General features: G+C 38.7%; 1 pseudogene; it reads left to right on the top strand.

The window, feature by feature from the left end:
* The first annotated feature begins 3,482 nt into the window (after positions 1-3,482).
* On the top strand, positions 3,483-24,627 carry LOC149248543 (peroxidase 12-like; annotated as a pseudogene).
* The last annotated feature ends 2,460 nt before the right edge of the window (positions 24,628-27,087 follow it).

Genomic DNA, 27,087 nt, shown 5'->3' with positions numbered 1-27,087 from the left:
AAAGGAAATCTCAAAAGTGCGGTGAGGAAAGGTATGGTGTGTTCAATACATTCATATCTGAATCTCTCCAAATTTATATTTAAAAGTGGATTCAAAATTGTTTTATTATTTATAAGGTCTTCCTTCAATCCAACTCATCAAATTGAGATCTTGAATCGTTCCTCCTCAAAATATTATAGTGAGTAGTTTTGACCCAACTAAAAAGATTTTCTAAAATGATTTAGTATAATTTATAAAATGTATGAAACAACATAAATAATAATTATACAATTGCATCAAATCATTGACTACTTTTACAATAAGAGTGAACCCATTAAATATATTTGAATTTTCCAAAATAATATAAAAATATTTTATACTAAATCCAAAATTTCAAATTAGTAAAGCAAAATTAAAAACATACATTAACAATTTATTTTTTTATCTTTTATTTTTTATATTCATAAAAAAATTAACAAAACTACCTAATAAATTTTTATTTTCTAATTTTTATATTCATAAAAAAATATATTAACAAAACCACATAATAAACTTTTATTTTTTAATTTTTATATTGATAAAAAAATTAACCAAACCACATAATAAACTATATTTAAATAATAGATAAAAATATAAATCAAATGGAAACGGATATATATATATATATATATATATATATATATATTCATATTCATAAAAGATTTACTTGTGGGTGCCAATCAAATGTATACCCTAATAGTGCTGTTGTTGTAATGAAGGTGTGCACTCAAGTAAATCGTTAGTGGATGTTGCACTTTTTCAATTTTGGTAGGTAGAAATGGAATATATTTGTATTATTAAAGTTATAAATTATGTTGGTATTTATAAAAGAGATTCCATGTATATATAAATTATGTTATATATATATATATATATATATATATATATATATATATATAATTAGAATTTTTTAAATAGAATTTTTTAAATGTATAAATAGATTTAATATTTTGAAAATTTCATATTATTTTATATATATATAGTTGAAGATGTGAATTAAGTATTTTATTTATAGATAGCATTATTTACATTAAAATAATTTATTTGTTATCAATATTTATTTATAACTTACAATGAAATTTTGTTATTGTTATTTGTGTGATCTTTTAAATGCCATTTATTAATTTTATATTAAAAATTAAATGAGTTACACATCTCCTTCTTGTTACTTTTATTAATAAACATTTTTTTTAATATTTATTTTCTTAGCATACTAAAATATCATTATCTTTATCTCTGTCTCAAGTTAATATTGAAATAAATTAATTAACATGTATATTCAAATAATTTAATTAAGTCTTGTATTGAAATATTTTCAAAATGTATAAGAAGTGTACATCTTCCTCACACCTCACACTCAAAAGTGAAAATGTAAATTTTATTTTTATTTTTAATTATTTATATCTCTCTCTAATTGATATAAAATTAAGTCACTTTATATAGACATTGAAGTGAAATTATTAAAGTTTCATAATACTTTTAGTTAAAATGAACAAAACATGTATATTCATTTATGTTTTTTGTTTTCCTAGTTAAAGAACGTTTTAGTTTATATTTTAAAAGGAACACTTGTTAACATGTTATCAAGCATAGTAATAATTATACATCTATTTTATAATGAACTATAAAATTTCTCTCCATCCAATAAATGGGATAAAATTAAAATTTACTTTATGCTCTAATATATATGAATAAACAAAAAAATGTCATGATTTTGGGAGACTTGTGGGACTAATTAAAATACCATGAAAGGGGTTTAATTATGTTAATTTCCTTGTGTATATAATATTCTTAGCCATTTATATTACATGAGAGGGATTTGTATTCAAACCCTTGATATTGAGCTTGTATATTAAGAAAAACTAAGGGTTGGATGGAAAATATGATAGTGTAAACTTGAAGGGAGAGTGGTCAAAGTGGAATCAACACTTCCATTCCTGCTTGTTAGTTTTGTATGTTAAACATAATACATGATTAGTGGATGGCCTCAATATTGGTGGTAAGGATTAGGGGGGAAGTGAAGGATTTTTATGTCAAAACATTTGGCATGATCTTGTGTTCTATTTTGTTTTTCACTAAGGAGGATGTAGTGAAAACTCTTTTTTCCTTACAAACTTTCTTAAGAACTATCTTTGCAAATATTTATGTTGGGTATTCTATTTGAGGTTTTGGAGGGTTTTCAGATAGGATTTATTTCCTTTTCTTTCAACAAATATGAACTAGAAATGGTTGTTCTTAGAATTGTTAGCGTGGAGAAACATGAGGTTGAACTTAAGGGTAAGAGTATAATTCCAAGTGATAAAATATGAGAGGAAAGGTCCAATAGGAAGAATCTTAGCCCAAAGAGGCACAATGGAAGTGTATAATGAAGAAGGGTTTGTTTGTAAATCTAGTATTGGGTAAGGATGTTAAGTTAAATGGGGTATTCAGGATGGACAAAATAATGTTGATTAGTCATTCCCTAGATTGTAGAATGAACAAAAGGATTTTGGAGGAGTGGCTTTCCAGTGCTTTGAGTCCACTATTGTGGTGTGAGCCTATGCCTTATGTTCACTCAATAAGGGCCAACATTTATTCTTTAATCATGTATTTATGTAGCAAGCATATTGATATGATCTTTGAACTAGGACTCTCCTCCTCTCACTTTCAAGCATTAGAGACTATTCTTTGACATAAGGAGGGAGAGAAGGGATGCAACTCTAACTTATGTGAAATCACCTGGAGCTCCATTGGAGTTTTGGTTGAAAAAGGATTTCAAGGGGATTGATAACTGTATAAAAACCTTCATTAACGCTAACATATCCTTTAAGGAAACAAAATTAATTGCAGTGGTACATATCCTAGATAAGGTGGACTTGATGGATGGTTTATGGGAAAATGTAAAAGTTGCAGAAGGGGAGTTTATGCTTTATGAAAATATTGGATCACTTCAACTTACACTTTTGATGACACCATGGTCATAGTTATGGATATATCTAGGTGCTAATTGTAGTATTGCCTTTAATTAAGAATTTTAGATGATAAGTGATTTGGTGGGTTGACATGTAGGATGGATGGAGATTTTCTATTTGGGGTTGTAAAACTAGACAATGGTGCTCAATTTAAAGATGAGGTAGTGAATTAACTCATTCTCGTTGTAGAAAAATATGTAGTCCCATGTGAGATTCATTTTTCACTTTAAACTATATGCTACTTAATGATTCATTCATTTAATGACATGAAAAATATTTTCCTATCATAAGATTAGAGGCTTTTGGATTTTTTTCATTCCAACACCCTTGTGATCATTTGGCCTATTTAAATTTTGATACCTCCTTAGAAAATGAGGATGTATCTAGGTCATAGTTAAAATTTGGAGTAGAATTTCATGATGATTAGGAGAAAAGGGTCTTGCCAACGTTTTATGAATTGGATTATGTCTCAAATCCTCATAAGCTTCCTTTTCTAAGAATCTAAATGAGTTTATGGGTGAAGGGTTGGACTACTGTGGAGTAGAGAGAATTTCTTCTAGTAAAGAGTCTTCCCAGGTAGCTTGATATGGACTTCATAGCTATGACATAAGGCCTAGGAGTGATTTGCTGTTAAGTTTGTTTACGGTTGTGCTGATAGATTAGGTCAAAATAAGGGGAAGGCCTTATAAGTTTAACTAGGGTTAGAAAATACTTCATTACCATATCATAGGAAAGACACAAATATTATATCAAATGGTACATTAATAATATTTAACAGGAACATTTACAAGTCTCAGCATAGGTAATAACCAGTTCATAATATAGACATTAAGGTAGATAGGAGCATAAGGGTTCTCAGTCGATTCAGCCTCTCATGGCTTCTTTTTCAGGTATCACAAGGATTCATCTGCTTGTATTTCTTCTTGAATTTTAATTCGATTCGAGGGCTTCTGACTTTAATTTCTTGACATTCTATTTTATTTTCTTCTCTACATTGTCTCCATTTAAATGTTAAGGGGATTATAGACCCCTTCTCTTTGTTATTATTATGAATCCAATATTAGTTACTGATCTGAAAATCACTCGTGAGTGACCTCATTTAATTAATTAATGAATGAAGGTATTACAGACTCATGTGCTGGTGTGTGTATATGTTATCCTAGGCAACAGATCGATCAGATTGCAAAATACACAGACACTGGAAAATGGAAAACAGTAAGGGAAACACAACAAGAAAAACAGAACACAACATAATTTAATAAGGAGTTCACCCAATTCTTCTGGGCTACGTCTCTGGTCCAGCTCTCAGTGGTGGCCTTCTTTTATTGTGTCTTTGAGTAGAGTTTTTACAATGAGGATCTCAATTTGAGTCTCCTGAAACAGATGCCTAGTAGGGCGGTTCTTGGATTCCCCAAGCCCCTAGAGTGCACAGACTCTTCCTTGCCAAGTCTCGACCTCAACTAGTCTTAATGGAATGAGTCCAATTTGATACTCAGTTCTGACAGATATCCTCACTGGGATTGCTTGAACCTCTCAAGCCTGGTTCTGTCTGCTTGATGCTACCTTAACTCTGTAGGTCAGCTTGGCTCTCTATTCACTGCTTCTTGCTTCATTGTCTCCTTCTTCCCTTCTCAATGTCCTCTGTTTCTATTCTCTATTCGTGGCTTAAAGACAATTTTTCTCATCACTGTTCGCTTCCTCTTCCGCCTCTTCGGATCGCCTGCTACTGTTCGCTTGGAGTTCCCTGCCTCTACGTCATCGCCACTGTGTAGCATCTCACAGGGAAGTGGCCACTTGTCCTCTCACGAACTATGCCACCTCTTCCTCAAACGGTTCGGTATTGCGGTTACTATGTGTAATGATTCATTTGCCAACTCAGTGGTCCAATCGAACTTCAAACTTTTATGTGCTGAAGCTTAGTTTCTCTGTCAAATCACTGGGTCCTCTGACAATTCCGCTTATTGCCCAAAACGCCTTCGATATTCCGCCAGTTTTGGAGCGCGGGACCCACCTTTAAGTTTAGCATTTTTTCCACGGTTTTCGGCTTCCCTTGTGACCGAGCGTTTGGGGCCTTTCCATTTCGAGGGGTTTTGCCCAACGCACATCAGAAACGGCCTCTATTTTCTGAACCGGACTTCCTAACTGCTAGTTTGCATCTTGCATGGTCTCCATGGGCCTCGGTCAACGCGCTTTGACCGAGGTCCTCGTCGTTCCTTGCTGGCTACAAATTGTCACTATCCAGAGGTCCTTCCTAATGGATCATCGTTCACAAGTTTTTGAAGTCTGTCATGATTTGATATAGTCATAGAACTCTGATAATTTTCATGGATCCAATTCGGATCACGGCCTTCCCACTGAAAAATCTTTTGGACCACCAAAAGTCAATTTTCAAGCATCGATTAAGTGAGGGTACAATTGTCTCACTTGTCCAATCTCTATCTATTTTGCATTGCTCGGCTTTGAACCCTTGAGCCCAACTCTGAGGTACTCAACATCTCCCCTACACGTCGTTCTCACCTTCCTCTCCAGAACTGTGTCTTCCTACAATTCATTAAGATATTCAGTTAGCAGGTCATCAATAGAAGGTAATTGACACTGCTCTTCGGGATCCTCAATTAGTGAAGGTTCAAATAGTCTCAAGCAATCTGCATTTACGACTGAGTAGATGTGCATGTAAGCTGGTAGATCAGGGCGAAAAGCATTCTCACCAATTTTCTCAAGTATCTTGAAAGATCCATATATGATAGGCTTTAGCTTTTTACCTTCACCTTGCATTCTATACTTGCTAATGTACAACCAGACTTGGTCACCAACTTGGAAACTATGCTCCATCGAATGCTTGTCATGCCTTGCCTTGTATTTGGCTTGGCTCCTTTCCAACTATTCCTCTACTGCATGGTGGATCTCTTGGATTTGTTCAATGAACCTAGTTGCCCTGTCCAAATCACTGTGTCCCTCAATTGTGGTGTCTTTACCAAAGACAAAATCCAAAGGAGACCTTGGTGTAAAACCAAAACAGGTCTCAAAAGGAGATCTCTGTGTAGAAGAATGTTTGGCTCGGTTGTAAGCATGCTACACATAACACAAATGCTCATCCCAAAGCTTAGGATGCTTACTGCAATATCCTCTGAGCAATTGGATCACTTTTTATTGATTACTTCGGTCTGGCCATCGGTTTGTGGATGGAAAGCTGTGCTTTTCTTCAGTTTGGTGTCCATCTGTTCCCACATATTTGACCAAAACTTTCCCACAAATCGGATGTCTCGATCAGATACAATGGAAGTGTGTAATCCAAAATGAACCCATACATGTTGAAAGAACAGTTTTGTAGTTTTTTCAGCTATAATCTGTTAATTACAAGGTATCAAAATACAAATTTTGTTGAACCTATCCACAAGAACATAGAGATAGTCATGACCCTTCCTAGATTTAGGCAGTCCTCCAACAAAATCCATGGAAATACTTTCCCAAGGATGAGAAGGAATTGATAATGGAGTGTACAAGCCTAGTTTTTTATCGCTGGGCTTGTTTTTAGCACACATAGTACACCTTCTTACATATCTAGAAACTGTCTCGTTCATTTTTTGCTAATAACAAAATATTTGCAGCTGTGCAACTGTTTTACTTACCCCAAAGTGACTTGATATTAGAGAAATGTGTGCTTCTCGAGTTATCTTTACTCTTTCAGTTTTTGGAATGCATAGCTTCCCGCAATGATATAGGAGTTGGTCCTTTACATGATAATCCAATTCTTCTATTTGTTTGTCTTGACTTAAAGTTGCATATACATCTTTAAAGTCTATATCTTGAGCATATTGTTCAATGTAGCTTTAATGTGACATAGAATTATGCTTAAGTATAGTAGATGCATTTATAATGGGTCTAGATAACATATATGCAACTTTATTGTGTATGCCCTTTTTATATCTGATGGCCAAATGAAACTGTTGTAGAAAACCCATCCATCTATAGTTTCTTGATCACTCAACTTAGTTTGGGAGTGTAGATATAGAAGTAGTTGATGATCAATATGTATTACTGTCTCTTTGCCCATTAAGTAATGTTTCCACTTTTTCACACTTTGTACTAATGCATACAATTCTTTATCATATGTAGGATAGTTAACTACTGTAGAATTAAATGTCTCAGAATGATAACATATGGGTTTACCGTGCTGTGTCAACACTGCTCCCATGGCATAGTCACTGGCATCCGTTTGGATCTCAAATGGTCTTTGAAGATCAGGTAGTGCTAGTACAGGAGCTGTACTAATCTTTTCTTTCAAGGTGTCGAAGGCTTTCTGCGGTTTGCCTCCCCACTGAAACACCTTATTCAATCCTATTAAAGCATGTAAGGGAGCTGCAATTAAGGAAAAATTAAAAATGAACTTTCTCCAATATTGTGCTACTCCTAAGAAGCTTCTAACTTCTATAGCAGATTTGGGTTTAAGCGAGTTTACAATAACTGCCACCTTAGAGGGATCTATCTTTTATTTACCACTCCCTACTATATGTCCCAAATAATTCAGAGATGTTTTGTTAAATTCACATTTTTGAGAGTTTAACATAAGGGTTTTTCCTTTTCAAAATATTTAGTGTCTGCTTAACATACTTTAAATGTTCTTCCCATATTTTGCTAAATATCAAAATGTCATCCATATACACAATAACAAAATCATATAGAATTTTGATTTGGAAAGTATATTTTTTTATGTTTATTTGTCTTAAAAATTTGTTGCAATTACAAATTTCAACTCTTAATTTTCTACGTATTTCTAAATTTACAATTTAAGTGTTTTTAAATTTTAGTGTGCTGAATCTATACCGATTCAAATAAAAAAATATATCAAAATTTAACGTATTTCTAAATTTACAATTTAAGTGTTTTTAATTTTAGTGTGCTGAATCTATACCGATTCAAATAAAAAAATAAATCAAAATTTAACCAAAAAAATGGTTCCTTCTAATTACAAAACTTTTAGTAATTAAGCAACAACTATCTTAATTACCAATGTACCATAATAGCCAATTCATGTTCTCACCTGATGTGGATTGACCATATTTGTTACTTTGTGTTTCTCCAAGGTTTTCAGTATTAATTAATAAAATTTATGTTATATTATATTTTATAATGAATTTAATTTGATTAGAGATTTTAAGAATATTTTAAAATTAAGTTAATATCACTTTTATATATAATTTGTTACTTTGTGTTTCTCTGTAAAGAGTTTCAAGGTTTTCAGTATTAATTAATAAATTTTATATCATATTTTATGATGAATTTTAATTGATTAGAGATTTTAAGAATATTTTAAAATTAAATTAATTTATATATATATATATATATATTTGTTTTTTGGTTTTTAATTTTATGTATTAAATTTCAAAATATTTTAAAAATCTGCTATTCTTAACTATATTTTTATATTTTTTAATAAATATAACATTAATCATTATTCACTTCAATCACTGTAAGTTTGTACAATATATGGTGAACTTTGAATCCAAATAACACAATAATCTAATATCCCCTATTATATTTCGAAAGGGCTGCGATGGATCCGTGTTGCTGACAGGATCGACAAGCAACCCCAGTGAGCAGCAGGCTCCTCCAAATCTAGCGCTGAGAGCCCGGGCTTTGCAGCTGATAAACGAAATCAAAACTGCTGTAGAAGCCAGCTGCAGAGGGGTTGCGACATGTGCGGATCTTTTGGCTTTGGCTTCTCGTGACTGTGTGGCTAAGGTTGGTAGTATTTTATTTTTGGAATATTTTTATATGGATTGTAGATTTTAGAAATATTTTGGAATTTGATAATTAAGAGATATATATATTGTAAAAAAATATTAAGATATTTATAAAATCTTACCATTTTCCTGGTATTAGAATTTGTGGATTTGTTGCTTGTGATGAAAATTTGCAAAAGCATTAACAAAAATCATGAATTTGAAGGCAGGGGACCCAAAATACCCAGTACCGCTTGGACGCAGAGACACCCTAGGCTTTGCTACTCAATCCGTAGTTCTCGCTAATTTACTTTCTCCAACTTTTGATGTGACACACCTAATGAACATTTTTAGCCCCAAAGGATTCAGTTTGACCGATAATGTCACGCCCCCAATTCTTTTTTCGTTAAATTGGCCGGGTGCGGCACCGCTTAATTTATTAAGATGTTCCATCGCTAATAAACTTTACGAACTACGCCTTCAACAATTCATAATATTCATGAATTCATATTATTAATGTGCGGAAACCATTAACAATATACAATAATAAAATCAACTCGGCAATAATAATAATAATCAATCTTTTTATTATATATGCGAAGTTACATGACCGGGAGCCGCGTTCAACCGGCGTTCCATAAACGGGAGGGCGCTCGCCCGTGCAAGAGCGCACGGCGATCTGCCAAGACTCCACCAAAATACAACTTTACACATACAACATGCACCTCTCGTGTCGTTGGGCGGGCGGGCGCACCCGTGCACGAACCCACCGCCAACACACAACAAGATATAATAACACGAGACCACACAACTCGGCATTGGGCGGGCGGGCGTACCCGTGCACGACCTTCGCCCACGCCACAACCCAAACCAAGTGCGATACCTGTATGCGCCACCGGATCCTCTACACGACCCTCGCTCGGCTCGGCAGGCTCATCCACCCGAGTTGCGGTAAACCACGCCTTCTCTAAGTGCGCACTACCTTGTGCGACGAAGAGCGATGTCCGATCGGTTGATGCCCAAATGAACCGCAGGTCGCCCATGTTTATACGCACACTAGCTTGTCTCCTGGCCGACGCTACAAAACATAACAATGAACGCCCCTTGCCTTCGTTTCTCACCGTCGGCTCGGTTATGTTCATCGCCCATCATCCATCGCATATAAACATGGCTTCGCTCGCCCATAACTCGCGCGCCTCTTATGCGATGGTGACCAACACTTAGTCATTTTTGCGAGTTGGAGGAGCGCGCGCCCGGTATGAACCGCAGGGCGTTACATCCTCCCCCACCAGAAGTCATTGTCGTCCCGACAATTCCTGCTCTCCTCTTCAATTTCCTGTCATACTTCGCGATCTTGTTCTTCCATCTCCAAAGTGAATCCTCTGTCTCCCAGCTGTCCTCCTCCGGTGCATCCTTCCATCTGCAAAGAAATTCCCGTCGCATGTGGCAACCAACTCCTGTAGTTCTGAGACTCAAAATCTTCTTCAACTCTAGTCCTGGTCTGTCCACAATCCCGGCTGGTCCTCTCGTTAGTTCAACCCTCTCTGGATGGTCTAAATCAAGTCTACATCTCTTCAACTGACTCACATGAAAAACTGGGTGTTTCATGTTCATATGGCGTGGAAGCTCCAGCTCGTAAGCAACTTCCCCCACTCTCTTCTTCACTCGGAATGGTCCCTCATACTTCCGTGTCAGTTTGCTCGTCGTCCCCTTAGCTGGCTGAAACTGCTCCTCGTTAATCCTGAGAAACACCATATCTCCCACATCGAAGTGTGCCTCCCGTCTTCCACGATCAGCATACTTTTTCATCCTCCTTGCAGCATCGTGCATGCGTAACCGTGCTAACTCCAAGGTCTCCTCCCAAGCCTTCATGAACTTCCTCACATGAGGACTTCTCAAGAAGCCTCCCGTCACTAGGGTATGCGGTGCAACCGGCATCTATCCATTTACCAACTCAAATGGACTATACCCCGTCGCGGAACTCTTTTGAATATTGTAGCTAAACTGAGCAATATCCAAGAGTTCGGGCCAATTCTTCTGATCAGCCATCACATAATGTCGCAAGTAGTCCTCCAGCAATGCGTTGATCCTCTTGGTCTGCCCATCTGTCTGCGGATGGTAACTCGAATTCATCAACAACTCTGTCCTGACCAACTTGAACAATGTGGTCCAAAATCTCCCTGTAAAACGCGGATCTCTATCCGACACAATACTCAACGGCATCCCCCAATATTTCACTATGTTCTTAAAGAACAACTCCGCAGTCCGCTCGGCTCCACAAGGTATCTTTGTAGGAACAAAGACAACATACTTGGAAAAACGATCAACCACGACCATAATCCCATTATACCACTGAACCTGTGGTAATTGAGTGATGAAGTCCATTGAGACACTCATCCATGGCCTCTCTGGAATCGGTAAAGGCTGCAACAGTCCCCCTTGTCTCTAAGTATTCGATTTGTCCTGTTGACAAATGATGCACGTATGTACATACTCCTCTACATCCTCTCTCATCTTCTCCCAAAAGAATCCTCTCTCCAACAATGCCAAAGAACGACGCTGCCCTGGGTGGCCAGTCCACGGAGAATCGTGGCACTCCTTCAAAAGGTGTCTCCTGAGTCCGGATGACTTTGGAACATAGAGTCGGTTTCCAAAGAACAAGAACCCGTCGCGTAGAAAGAACTTTCGTGTCTTCCCTTCCATTATCTGCTTCACTATATTCTGCGCCAAAGTATCGGTTTCAACACTTTCCTTGATCTTATTCTGCATCTCTTCTGACATCTGAACTTGACTCCTACTCCTTGCTGCCCGGTCTTCTTCCTCCTCCAATGCTGCAAGTTGTCCCTTCCTGCTAAGGGCATCTGCTACCGCATTGTGTCTACCCGGTCTATACTCGATAGTCATGTCGAATTCTGCCAAGAAGTCCTGCCAACGAGCTTGCTTCGCAGAAAGCTTCGGTTGTGATGCAAAATAACTTGCTGCAACGTTGTCAGTCTTGACAACAAACGGCTTCCCAATTAGGTAATGCCTCCACACATGAAGACAGTGAATGATCGCAGTCATCTCCTTCTCGTGAACCGGATACTTCCATTCTCTATCCTGCAACTTCCGACTCTCATATGCCACTGGATGCCCATCCTGCATAAGAACCCCTCCTATGGCAAAATCTGAAGCATCAGTGTGTACCTCAAACGGTCTCTCGAAGTCAGGCAACTTCAGTATCGGTGCTGTAACCATCCTCTTCTTCAAGTCATCAAATGCCTCTTGACATTTGCTCGTCCAACTCCACCTCTTGTCTTTCTTCAATAAGTCTGTCAGTGCCGATGTCACCTTGGAGTACCCCTCTACAAACTTCCGTTGGTAGTTGGTCATGCCCAAAAACACCCTCATCTCATGGACATTCTTCGGTTCAACCCAGTCCTCAATCGCCTTCACTCTGCTCGGCTCCATCCGTATGTACCCTTGACCAACAATATTGGTGGGCTCTAGTATTGTAGCAATAATGCTACAACTCCTGGAGCTTCCTATCTCTAATTTTATTAACCCGGTAGTTCGTACAAACTTGGAAGCGACGGTGCTGTATGCACAAGTACTAGCTCTTGTCGCAGCTGTCACTTGGTCAGCTGGCACAAGTCCGCTAGGGCTCAAGCCAACTTCTATATGCTCTCAGAAGAAGCTTTATGAGTGATGGACGAAAGCTATCTTGAAGGAAGCTAACCTATTTTGCAAAAAGGAAATTGAAAGACAACAAAGCATGGAAACCCTAATAAACCCTAATTTAACTAGCTTGACCCTTACAATGCAAAAATGTGAATGAAACTTCTACCAAGGACGCCATTACTTGCAGTGAGTTGAAATACATGAATCTAAGCTATTTGCGTCTGAAAAGACATGTTTTTGTATTTTGTCATTAAGTGGTTGGATTTATTGTGATGATGCTTTTGATTAGGGTTTGGTTGTGCAGGAGGGTTGGAATGGAAGGAAAGCGTGGGCAAGGTCAGGATGGCTAGGGGAGGTCCCAGAGGGTCTCTAGCATCAGTCCACAGAAGTCTACCACGTTCGGATGCTCAGCAACCGAGTTTGCAGGCTTCTACAGGAAGTCTGCAGGGGATCCTACAGGAAACTGAGGGGTTTCTACAGGAAGTCTGTGCAATTCTACAGGATGTTTGACCGTGGAAGTTTGGAAGATGGTGAAGTGTTGGAATGGTGTGGGAGGATAGGTGAGATGCAGATGGAGCTGGTGATGGCTCAGGAGCAGAGAAATCAGATGGAGGAAGAGTGCATGCAGTGGGTTGATGGCTGGAAGGATGGGATCACGAAAGGTTAAGTGAATGAAGCTACGTGGAAATGGATGAGTTGGAGGGTAAATGAGCTGAACAGAGGTTTCAGCAGGTGGCTTAGGCGCGGTTGAGAAGTGGAGGAAGATGACAGCGTGATGTAATGCAGTGTAAAGGAAACAAATCTGCTATGTCCTGCACAAAACCGAGAATTCCATCAACTTATTCTAACTGCGTGATTAAGTCAACGAACAGCAGTATAAACTTCAGAGGAAAATCATGCATGGAAGTGGAATAAAGAAGTACTTTTCAAGATCAGAATGCATAGGTGGATCTACTCTAATCTAAGCAAAAACACTTGAACCATAAACTAATTCTACTTCAATCACATAACAGAAATCAAATCAGCAGACTGTAATTTCGAAATGCATGTCAAAACAGAGGAATGAAGTGCTAAAAGGAAAAGGAAATAACAGTACAAGGAAGAGGAGGTCTATTGCTCTCAGGTTGGGACCTAACCTGAGAGCTATAGCTCCCTCAAAAACTCAGAATTAGATCCAAATCTGCTTGCCTTTATTCATATCAAATGTCGAATGTCATGCCAAATCTGGCTTACAAAAACAAAAACCAAATTGACTAACTACTAGCTACAAAAATGACTACCCACTAGCTAAAAAATGACTACCAACTAGCTCCCCAAAATGACTAACTGAATTGAGGTCTTAATCCCTCTTATTTATACAATTTGAGGACCCAACAGTCCTCCTAAAATTTAGGGACTTGGCTGCCCAAGACTTGGAGTTAACAGCAGTCCAACTTGACTTGCTTGGCTGCCCTTGAGCTGATTGATTCGGTGGCCCTTGAACTCCGAGCTGATGGTGGAGAATTCGAGGTAAGGGTCCATAAATGAGGGGGACACCTTCCTATAAATCCTCTAGCTTGTTCTGCCACGAATTTGGCTGCCAAGTGCTCATTAAGACCTTCAATTTTGTCTCCAAGTTGACCAAAAAGGCTACACAAAGCACCCATTAGACTTGTTGGCATAATGACTAACCAAATTTACTCTATTAACATAAAAATAATAAAAAACATGCAATAAACTAATGAGAATGGTGGATTAAGTCAAATTAGGAGGTTGAATGAGCCCAAATAATTATCCATTTTTGGGGCTCATCATCACCCCCCTACTGAAAGTGTTGCTCATCCTCTGAGCAACCAATCTCTCTCCTTATCTTTGATGGCCTTGGTGGCTTCCCTGTGATGCCAAGCTTCTAAAGTGATGCCCTCTTCTCTGTCATGAAACCATGCTTCTTTGCTTCTTCCCACTGCCTGTTCCTTTTCCTAGTGAATTCTCAGCCTTGGTATGAGTGTGCAAGTATATTCAATCTGATGGCAGAAATGGTGGCGAAAGGAGATGAAACCAGTGGAGGATGGAAGAAAAGAGTGGTTGCATGTCTTCTCAACAGTCTTCAATCTTCAAATCCCTCTCCATAATTGATTCTAGCCTACCCAAAGGCTTCTACAGGATGTTTCTGGTAAAAATACAGAACTTCCTGTAGAAAGTTGAACCATGACTAAATTGTGTCCGAACCCTGAAAAGAATGAGTGTTCATAGAGGGGATGGATGAGCTTAGGGTGGCCAACACAGGTGCTGCCTCCTTAGCTAAAATCTCGGCCGATTTCTCCTTTTGCTGCCCTCTTTTCAAACTTCCTGTAGAAACAATTCGCTGGCTTCCTGTAGAAACAGTCCTGTAGTGGCTTTTTCTGTCTTCCTGTAGAAACAGTATTCACTGTTTTGGCCTGCTTGGCTGAGGGTGCCTTCTCCTCGACCTGTGTTGTGGTTGCCTTGGGTGTGTCCCTACTTGTTTTGACATTTTTAGTCCTCTCTGCCCGTGTTTGAAACCATTTCTCCCTTGGTGTTTGCATTTTTACTCCACCCACAGCTTTGGCCTCAGCAGCTTGTCGTTTTTCTTGCTTTTCCTCTAGCTTTTCTTGTTCCTTTACCTGTGGCTTTTCCTGTGGTGGTCTGTCTTGGGTTTCCTTACCCTTGGCTTTCTCTTCTACCTCAATGTGCTCCCTTTCCTCACTGCTGGATGAAGTGAGTTCCTTGGCTAGAATTTAGATATAATGCTCTGTTTTGGCTTGTGCTTTGATCAGAAGGGGAATTCTGTGTATGGTTTCCTCCTTTGATTCTCAAGACAGGGTTTCTCAGATGTTTGTATCTCCCTTTTCACCAATTCCCTGGTTATATTGCTGCTGCTGCCCCAAAACTTGACGGTTAAAATGAAATTAGGCTCTCACAGACAGAGTGCAGAGCTTAATTTTCACACCCACCAGCATACATATACCCATCTAAAATTCACATTTTTCACACAGGTTAGCCCTGACAGTGATTTATCTTTTCTACAAGAGAAAAAATGTTGTAACAGGAACTATGGAGGAGAATATTGATGCAGAACCAACGAAGAAATTTCATGAAACCACAAGTAAACTGCTATTTTGACCCACAGGAAGACTTGTTTTAACTTTCCCTACTCCAAACAATTTAATTTACCACCTTTTGAAATTTCATGCACAGATATGGCGTTTTTCAAGCCTACCTCTCTTCGAAACTCCAATTTGTCGGAGAAAAATCCATTTTCTCTGCTTTTGAAAGCTGTGTCATACTTTCTGGAGAACTTCTTCCTGTAGAACGCTGATAAGTAGGGGGGTTTTTTAAAAGAAAATGGCCAAGAAAGCTTGGTTTGCTGCTATGGAGCTTGTTGCAGCTGCAAGGACGAGGATAAACTAGAAATAATAGCTGTGAGAGTTTGATGGCTGTTTATGAAGATTTCCGTTGATGGAGGGTGAGCTGGCCAACTACACGTTGGCCCCATGCAGATTGTCGGTCCTCACTGCAGTGTTTAACTATTTGTTCTTTGCCTATAATCACGTCCAACAATCACGCTGAAGTTTAAATGGTCACCACTGCCTGTTTCCAAATTTCCTCTTGAGATGGCTGAGCGCACGTGTCTCATTCACCCACCAAGTGCTGTTGAACTGGATGAGGGTGGCCAGTTAGCTGGCCACCAATTTGTCTAAATCCAACCATCTCATTGTTCACGCAGTTCTCGAATTACATTCATGCAACAGAGGAATTAGATTAGTCACGTACCTGCAAGTCGACTGGCTGCTGTGAAGCTTTTTGCTGCTGCATGCTTGGATTCCTTGGTTGCATGAGGGCGTGGCTGATGATTTTTTATTGCTTTTCCTTGTGCAGGTGTCCTCTGGCCGGATCTGAGCTGCATGCAATCGTTTCCACGTTCAACTCTGCCCGTTCAAGCTGCTACTGCTGCATGGTCACAAAACCAGAACTTCTTTTTGCCATTTCTCCCAAACGGTATATCGGATTGATCTGAAACTCGGTGAGCATGTTCCTACCATCATTCTGCATCTCCCATAGCAAATTCGTGATCAATGGATGCACGGATTTCGAGAAAAATGGAAAATGACTGAAGATTTCAGAGGTCGATTTCTCGGAAACCGTGCATCGGAATCGGCTGAAACTGCTTGGGTAGGTTACTATCTCCCATGTGCATCTCCCCATGAAACAGGTTTTGAAATGGATGCACGGTTATGGAGAAAATGCAAAAATGGCTGATGGTGATGGAGGCTGATTTCTTGGAAACCGTGCACCGGAATTGCATGAAACTGCTCAGGCATGTTGTCATCAACCTTGTACAATTCCCCATAAAACGGTTTGTCAAATGGATGCATGGTTTTCAAGTTATGGCATAAACAAACTCTGCTCTATGTGTTTTTGCTTCAAGGCACTTTGCATTTTGGTTGCATGGTATGACAAAATGAATTTTGGCTGTGATGCAGGTATGGAGATGATGGAGGAGGAGTTGGAAGATTGCAGGAGGACTTATGAACCTTTGAGGAAGCTACCATGCTTGCCAAACCACTTTTTGAAATGCATGCCTAGTTTCCCACAATTTCTACAGGAAGTTCCTGTAGAAGCACAATGAGAAGCACAAGGAGGTGAAAAAAATGATGGATGAAGGCAAGGGATGGACAGACAAGTGCTTGTAGGCCTAGTCAACAGATTTCCACCAACAGATTCACTTTTGAAATTGGATTTGGCTCGTCCAAAGGTTCTACAGGATGTTTCCTGTAGAAATACAGAGCTTCCTGTAGAAGGCACAAGAACAATTACTTTGACCTTGATTTGAGTGCTCCTCCTGTCATGAAATGTCCTTCTTGCAACCTGCAATGTCACTGCTGCAACATGAAATTATTCAATGGAGATTAGCTTTATTTTTCTTTTTCTTTTTCTCTTTTTTTTTTGAAAAACAACTAGGGCGCCTCATGGAGGTTTTCACCCTAATTGCCTGCCCTGGGCACCTCCACGGAAGGTTTTCACCCAGGGATCTTATTCCATTTTTATTTTCTCTTTTTTTCCAACCCATTGACTGCCTCATGGAGGTTTTCAATCAATGAGCCAATCTAAGGCGCCTCCAAGGAGGTTTTCACCTTAGATTTTTATTTTTCTTCTTATTTTCATTTTTTTTTTTTTTTTCTCTACCCTACCCTACTTGAAAAACAAAATCATTTTCAAGTATAAGAATACTTCCAATGGAGCCATGTGCACATCGAGATTAGAGAAAAAACGATGTGAAGGCTCGAAATGCATGCTTGGACAAGTATCCAGATCTCAGAGACCAAATGATCTGGCGTTGAAGGGATCAAACAGAGCTAAGGAAGAAAGTACTGCCGCAACTTAGTGACCTTCTGAAACCATATCTCAATATAGCTTTGATATCCTTGGTTCTTTTGCTGATCTGGATCATTCTTCATGTCACTTTCTATCATGACTTTCTGATCTTCCTCTTTTTGTTGATCTTTCTCTTGAATACATGGAGGATTTGATGGTAACCATGAAGGAACTCTCTCGATCTCTGATTCTGATCTCTTCTCTTCATTAAGTGTAGCCCATGGTTCTTTGATCTCCTCTTTGGAATCTTCTTTTGCTTTTGGTCCTTCAATGTTGTTAATAGATTCTCTCTTTTGCAACACTCTTCCTGAGCTTTGGTGAACATCATTGAGCTCAAAAGGAGTCATTTGCACATGTTGTGCCTCAGCTTTGCAATTGGGTTGAGCTGCTCCATTGCAGGGTTTTGGAAATGGAGGTACGGGTAGCCGAGTGGGGGTGTGAAATTGAGATGGAGATGGATGGCATTGTGGTTGGGTAGGCATTTGGGGTTGCCTTGGTGGAGGAGGAGGCGATGGTTGTGGATGAGCAGGTGGTGGAGGAAAATGAGCGGGATGAGAGTTGTACTGGGGCCTCCACTCCTGATAAGGTGCATTCCACTGAGGCTGTGGCTGAGCATAAGAGTGAAACGAATGAGCAGCTGGTTGGGCATAATATGGATCTGTGAAGGAATAAGGAGGAGGTGTGAACCAAGAAGGATGAGCAGGGGGACCCCAAGAAGGCATGAAGGTGGCTTGGTAAGGGTCATAATAGGTCTCGGGTGTCCCTTGCAGTTCCTGCTGGTAAGATCTAGGTCCATGTGGCCTCCTTTGGTTCATATAATAGAGTGATTCAGTGGCTCCCTTGACTCTTTGATATGCAGCTTTGATTCTGGGCAAGGAAGGGCACTGATCTGTAGGATGGTATTCTTCACATACAAAACACACTACTAGGGAGTGCATTGGACATTCGTTCCTAGGATGCTTTTTAAGGCACCTAGGACAAAAAATGACCAAAGCCCTCTTGGCTTCTTCTTGCTTCTTTTGGATCCGCAAGGTATCCAGTTGCATGGCAAGAAACTGCCTCATGTCACTCTTGAAATCTTCGATCTGATTTGCAAATTCATCTTTGGATAAGGGAATGTTCCCAACATTTCTGCTTGTAGCCATTTGCTCCAGAGGAATGTTTTCTTCTTCTTCTCCCCTAGAGGTTCTTTAGATATGTCTTGATGTCCACCCGGGGGTTCTTTCATCACAGCCATCGAAGAAGAACGTTGGCTGTGTGAAGCAGTGGGGGTGTTGTGCAATCATTTTTCTAACTTATCTCTACTCATACAAAGCATGAAATGAAATATTTTTGGTTGTTTTTTTCTTTTTTCCTACTTCTACTTGCAAAACTGAAATAGATTGAACTGCAACTAACTGTCTTGCTAAAATGAAAATGCGGAATTGAAATGAAAGCAGGAAAGGACTAATCTATTTTGCTCAAATGAAATTGCAGGAATGGAAAGGCTAGTCTACGCTTGCAAAATTGAAATACTAATCTACGCTTGCAAAATTGAAATTGCGGAATTGAAAGGCTAATCTAGGAAAGAAGGAAATACTAATCTATGAAAGCAGGAAATACTAATCCATGAAAGCAGGAAATGTCTATGCTACTTTTGCAGAATGAAAATGAAATAAACTACTGAGCAGAAGGTTGTAGTAGAAAATAGAAGAATAGCAACAATCACCAATACTCTGCCGCTTCCCCGGCAACGGCGCCAAAAAGATGGTGTGCTCTAGTATTGTAGCAATAATGCTACAACTCCTGGAGCTTCCTATCTCTAATTTTATCAACCCGGTAGTTCGTACAAACTTGGAAGCGACGGTGCTGTATGCACAAGTACTAGCTCTTGTCGCAACTGTCACTTGGTCAGCTGGCACAAGTCCGCTAGGGCTCAAGCCAACTTCTATATGCTCTCAGAAGAAGCTTTATGAGTGATGGACGAAAGCTATCTTGAAGGAAGCTAACCTATTTTGCAAAAAGGAAATTGAAAGACAACAAAGCATGGAAACCCTAATAAACCCTAATTTAACTAGCTTGACCCTTACAATGCAAAAATGTGAATGAAACTTCTACCAAGGACGCCATTACTTGCAGTGAGTTGAAATACATGAATCTAAGCTATTTGCGTCTGAAAAGACATGTTTTTGTATTTTGTCATTAAGTGGTTGGATTTATTGTGATGATGCTTTTGATTAGGGTTTGGTTGTGCAGGAGCGGTTGGAATGGAAGGAAAGCGTGGGCAAGGTCAGGATGGCTAGGGGAGGTCCCAGAGGGTCTCTAGCATCAGTCCACAGAAGTCTACCACGTTCGGATGCTCAGCAACCGAGTTTGCAGGCTTCTACAGGAAGTCTGCAGGGGATCCTACAGGAAACTGAGGGGTTTCTACAGGAAGTCTGTGCAATTCTACAGGATGTTTGACCGTGGAAGATGGTGAAGTGTTGGAGTGGTGTGGGAGGATAGGTGAGATGGAGATGGAGCTGGTGATGGCTCAGGAGCAGAGAAATCAGATGGAGGAAGAGTGCATGCAGTGGGTTGATGGCTGGAAGGATGGGATCACGAAAGGTTAAGTGAATGAAGCTACGTGGCAATGGATGAGTTGGAGGGTAAATGAGCTGAACAGAGGTTTCAGCAGGTGGCTTAGGCGCGGTTGAGAAGTGGAGGAAGATGACAGCGTGATGCAATGCAGTGTAAAGGAAACAAATCTGCTATGTCCTGCACAAAACTGAGAATTCCATCAACTTATTCTAACTGCGTGATTAAGTCAACGAATAGCAGTATAAACTTCAGAGGAAAATCATGCATGGAAGTGGAATAAAGAAGTACTGTTCAAGATCAGAATGCATAGGTGGATCTACTCTAATCTAAGCAAAAACACTTGAACCATAAACTAATTCTACTTCAATCACATAATAGAAATCAAATCAGCAGACTGTAATTTCGAAATGCATGTCAAAACAGAGGAATGAAGTGCTAAAAGGAAAAGGAAATAACAGTACAAGGAAGAGGAGGTCTATTGCTCTCAGGTTGGGCCCTAACTTGAGAGCTATAGCTCCCTCAAAAACTCAGAATTAGATCCAAATCTGCTTGCCTTTATTCATAATCAAAAGTCGAATGTCATGCCAAAACTGGCTTACAAAAACAAAAACCAAATTGACTAACTACTAGCTACAAAAATGACTACCCACTAGCTACAAAATGACTACCAACTAGCTCCCCAAAATGACTAACTGAAATGAGGTCTTAAGCCCTCTTATTTATACAATTTGAGGACCAAACAGTCCTCCTAAAATTTAGGGACTTGGCTGCCCAAGACTTGGAGTTAACAGCAGTCCAACTTGACTTGCTTGGCTGCCCTTGAGCTGATTGATTCGGTGGCCCTTGAACTCCGAGCTGATGGTGGAGAATTCGAGGTAAGGGTCCATAAATGAGGGGGACACCTTCCTACAAATCCTCTAGCTTGTTCTCCCACGAATTTGGCTGCCAAGTGCTCATTAAGACCTTCAATTTTGTCTCCAAGTTGACCAAAAAGGCTACACAAAGCACACATTAGACTTGTTGGCATAATGACTAACCAAATTCACTCTATTAACATAAAAATAATAAAAAACATGCAATAAACTAATGAGAATGGTGGATTAAGTCAAATTAGGAGGTTGAATGAGCCCAAATAATTATCCATTTTTGGGGCTCATCAAATATGCCCAAGGAACGGAATCTCGGTCTGATCGAACACACACTTAGACTTCTTCAAGGACAACTGATTTGCCCTCAGTGCCTCGAATACCATCGCCAAGTGCTTCTTATGATCCTCCATGTTGTCACTGAACACCACTATATCGTCCAAGTATACTACTACGAACGAATCCAAGTATGGTCGTAGAACATCGTTCATCAAAGTGCAAAACGTAGTAGGAGCATTACACAACCCGAATGGCATAACAGGGAACTCAAAGCTACCATAACTTGTTACTATCGTGGTCTTCTTCTCGTCTCCTTCAGCTATCCGCACCTGATAATACCCATGCCTCAAGTCCAACTTGGAAAACACTCGTGTTTTCGCAAGCTTGTCAAAGCAATCAACAGCCAATGGCAAAGGATACCTGTTCCTTACCGTCTGCTTGTTCAATGCACGGTAATCACAGCACATCCGTAGCTCATTCGAATCCTTCTTCCGCTGGAATAATACCGGAGCTCCATAAGGGGACCTTGAAGGTCTAATGAAACCTGCCTCAGTTAACTCCTTTAACTGGCATTTCAATTCATCCAATTCAGGCCCTGACAATCGATAAGGTGCTTTAGCGGGGGGTTGCTTTCCTGGCTCAAGCTCAATGCTATGGTCCATTGCACGCCTTGGTGGAAGTTTCTTCGGAAGCTCATTAGGCATCAAATCCACATACTTGGTAAGCACATCAGATATCTCAGCTGGAACAGGCGTCCCCACTCCATCACCTTCAACATCCTTGAACATCACCGCATATGTCTCCATATTTGAATCCTTCATAGCCTTGTCCAAACTCAGTGCCGAAACATGTTGCACCTTGACTTCCCTTCTTTGCCTATGAGTGGGCAAAGTCCAAGTTTGTGACTGTCCAACCAGCACCACCTCATCACAGAAGGGGACAACAATAGCCTTGTTGCCCTTCAAGAAATCTTGTCCGAGTATCATATCAAAGTCATTCATCTCCATCACCGTGAAGTCCAACTGACCTTTCCAGTCTTTTATCTGCACAGGTACATCGTGTACCAAACCTGCCACCTTAGCTCTAGAGTTCACTGCCTTGACCTCCATATTCGATGGGGTAATCGTCAGCCCAGCCTCTTTTGCTAACCGTGTCGTCATAAAGTTATATGTGGCACCCGTGTCCACTAGAGCTTGGATGGTCTTCCCATGAACCATCAAGTCCACGAAACCCAGACTGTTCATCCATGATTTCTCCATAACCTTATCAGCTTGACCTGTCATGAGCAACCCTGCTCTATCAGGCTTCACCATTTCACCTTCACTTCGTTCAGCAGCTTCAACACCCCGTGAACCTGCTTCATCAAGCTTCTTTAACCCTGAATCAACTCTGATACCACCTGTCACGCCCCCAATTCTTTTTTCGTTAAATTGGCCGGGTGCGGCACCGCCTAAGTTATTAAGATGTTCCATCATTAATAAACTTTACAAACTACACCTTCAACAATTAATAATACATATGAATTCATATTATTAATGTGCGGAAACCATTAACAATATACAATAATAAAATCAACTCGGCAATAATAATAATAATCAATCTTTTTATTATATATGCGAAGTTACATGACCGGGAGCCACGCTCAACCGGCGTTCCATAAACGGGAGGGCGCCCGCCTGTGCAAGAGCGCACGGCGGTCTGCCAAGACTCCACCAAAATACAACTTTACACATACAACATGCACCTCTCGTGTTGTTGGGCGGGCGGGCGCACCCGTGCATGAACCCACCGCCAACACACAACATGATATAATAACACGAGACCACACAACTCGGCGTTGGGCGGGCGGGCGCACCCGTGCATGACCTTCGCCCACGCCACAACCCAAACCAAGTGCGATACCCGTATGCGCCACCGGATCCTCTACACGACCCTTGCTCGGCTCGGCGGGCTCATCCACCCGAGCTGCGGTAAACTACGCCTTCTCCAAGTGCGCACTACCTTGTGCGACGAAGAGCGATGTCCGATCGGTTGATGCCCAAATGAACCTCAGGTCGCCCATGTTTATACGCACACTAGCTTGTGCGTTGTCTCCTGACTGACGCTACAAAATATAACGATGAACGCCCATTGCCTTCGTTTCTCACCGTCGGCTCGATTATGTTCATCGCCCATCATCCATCGCATATAAACATGGCTTCGCTCGCCCATAACTCGCGCCCCTCTTATGCGATGCTGACCAACACTTAATCATTTTTGCGAGTTGGAGGAGCGCGCGCCCGGTATGAACCGTAGGGCGTTACAGATATGGTAGCTCATTCAGGGCTGATGCTCATTTTACTAATGTGACATTCTTATTTCTATGAAAGATTTGTTTGAATTTTTTGTAATTTGACATATATTAATGAGATCCAACCATTGATTTAGCTTTTATTCATTTGATTTTGAAATATTTCCGAAATTTACCAATATAACGTTTTGAAAGATAAAATAACTGTTTAAAGTAATTTAACTGGTTTCTTGTCATGCCCTGCTTCTGCTTCAGGTGGACACACAATTGGCCGTGCTCACTGCAACTCCTTCGATAACCGATTATATAACAAGCCACAGGAAAAGCAATTATGGCTCAAAATCTAGCAAACAGTTTGGCAGACGATCTTTATTCATTATGCCCCACTGTCAATAACACCGTGGACTTCACAAACTTGGATGTCCAGACTCCGAACGCTTTCGACAAGAAATACTACGTGAAACTGCAGAAGAACAAAGGGCTCCTCACCTCCGACCAGAGTCTCTACACAGACTCCACCGATAGTGAAGACATCGTTGACAGCTTTGCATCCAGCCAGACCGTGTTCTTCAAAAAGTTTGTACTGGGAATGCATAAAATGGGGCAGTTGGACGTTCTAACAGGCAAGAAGGGAGAGATCCGTAGCACATGCTACGTTCCGAATCCAACTTCTTCAGGTTCTGAAGAAGTTATTGAGCCCATCGTCGAGACACAGGAATTTTCTTCGTTTTCTGATGCCCACTCAGAGCTTTAGTTTGTTGTTTATTGATGTTCATGTATTTCCTACATACATAAACTGTAAGATCTTCTCCGCTGATAAAGAAATTACTTCTCTAACAGAAATTGGAATACGAACGCTCTTTTGTGAATGTGCTTTTGTATCCCAAAAAAATTGTATCCAAAAAATGAGCGTTGATTATGTATATTTGGCATATTTTCATGCATCTAGGTGAAGTGTAATCTCGTAACACCATTGTCAGATGTTATGAGGGAGGCCATGTTGAATGGGGATGTTACGAGGGAGTATATTTTATTGTAGATTTTTAAATATTTTGAAAATTTTATTTATTTTAATTATGTAAGAAAAGTTTATATTCACTCTTAATTTGTTAATATTTTCCATACTTTTAATCTTCTTGACTTATTAACTCATCTCAATCGTAACATTATTACGGGATGTTATGAGAGAGGTGATGTTCAATAAGGATGTTATATTTTCCATACTTTTAATCTTCTTGACTTATTAACTCATCTCAATCGTAACAATATTGTGAGATGTTAAGAAGAAGATAATGTTCGATAGAGATGTTATGAGATGGTATATTTTATTGTAAATTTTTAAATATCTTAAAAATTTTATTCATCTTAAATATGTGATATTCATCTTAAATATGTGAGAAAAGTTTATATAAGCCATCCCAATTACAACGATTTTGGAGCCCCTTTTTTATCACACAAACAAGATTTTCAAAAATTACGATGGTCCTCGTCCTCGTCACTCATCATATATTTTGATTAGATTTTAATCTCCAAATATTTTGAATTTTTTTTGATTGGATTTTATCTCCAAATATTTTGATTTTTTTTTTATGCATATCAAGTAAGTTAAAAATATTTCATTTTATTTATATGGTTTAAATAAAAATATAATAATTCAAATAAAGTGATGGGCTCTCTAGAAAACAAAATAATATAAATATAGTTTTATGTTAAAACATAAATAACATCAGATTAAAATAATAAAAATAAATTTTCTATTAGTATTAGTATTATTATTATTAATAATTGTTGAGATAAATTTGACATTGTCAAGTTATAGTGGTTTTGAGCTTTAGGTTTATGAGAACCCATAGTCTTCACCCATTTTATTCATGTGGAATATAGCCTATTTAAAAGCTGAAATTAAACCAGCTTAGATCCATTTTAACATTTAATCTACCAAGCAAGGGATCAAATCTCTTTTACCTTAAAAAAGATTTACATCTCAACAGATTTGATCCCTTTCAACACTTCATAGATCTAAAATTAAGATGGATCTAAACTAATATCATCTTTACCATTAAAATTATGCAAAACAAATATTTTGAAATAATATATTTCTTTATTTATACATTTTCTAATTTAATTTTATAAATTTAATTAAATTAATTTAGTTATGTGAGCATAATATTTATATTAAAAATATAATACATAATTTCTTTTACAATTTTCAAATTGAACAAATTTCCTACATTTCATAACCGTAAGAAATGCACTCTCAATGTTTTATCTTCCACATGGTTAACCGTTATGCATTAACATTAATGATGAGTTTACAGCGATGTATTTCAGCTTCAGCGTCGGCAGAGTCAACATACATAATTTTAATAGCCCATTGGGTTTTGTCCGCAAAGGTGGTCATTTTTATTTCATCCATGGGATTGGAGCTATGAAGGATTTATTTTCTACATTGGATGCGATTGGATAAGTTTGGGATATGAGCGACAATAATATAGTTAAATTTGATGAGTGTTTATTAGTATATTTTTTATTTAATTGTTAAATATAAATATTTTAAAATTTAGATAGGTCGCTTAATTTTGTAAATTTTCAATTTACCTAGTGATTTATATATATATAATTTTATATAAAAGTGTAAAAAATAAAAAATGTTAGTGATTAAACAAAATAAATTAGTGCATTTATTAGTTGCGACTCTAAGATAAGTATTATAGTATGCGATACTCATAATAAGATAAGATACTCACCATAAGAAGTTTGTCTCTCTGTGCACTTGCACCATGCAATCTTGCATTATACACACTCAATGTTGAGGCCATGGGGGCTTCACTAGGGGAGCAATACTATACTACATGGGTTTATATTGGGAGATATATATTGAGGAAGAAAAGACATAATATATTAAACATATATTATGGGGTAAAGGGTTTTTATATTGGTGGATATAAAAAGGGTTTTTATATTGGTGGGTATAAAAAATGAGTTCAAAATTAATGAAAAAATAAAAAGGGGTATAATAAATGTTAATGAAAAATGGATACCTACAACACTGAGTGGAAGTAGGGGTTTTTTAAATTGGGAAGGTGTATTGGGTTCATATTGGTAGGGGGTTAAATAATGTGATTTTTATAGGTACTTTCCAAGATGTAGTCAAATCAGGGGTTTTGTTTAGTATGGCACGAACTCATGTGATATGTTAGAGGTTCATCTAGTGAAACCCCGTGGTTGAGACTTACATGACATGTAATCTTAGATATAACAATAACTTACTTTTCTTGTTTATAAAGGTGAAATAGTTTGATTTTGAGAGTTTTATGTAATTTCTTTAGTGTTAGCACATTGGTTATTGATTTTAGTTTTTTAAAAAA

The sequence above is a fragment of the Pinus tabuliformis genome, chromosome 7 (genome assembly GCF_031772625.1).
Source record: "Pinus tabuliformis cultivar Carrire ecotype Pingquan chromosome 7, CPIR1, whole genome shotgun sequence".
NCBI classification, from domain to species: domain Eukaryota; kingdom Viridiplantae; phylum Streptophyta; class Pinopsida; order Pinales; family Pinaceae; genus Pinus; species Pinus tabuliformis.
Note: the sequence above shows the minus strand (reverse complement) of the source record. Positions and strands in the feature narration are given on the sequence as shown.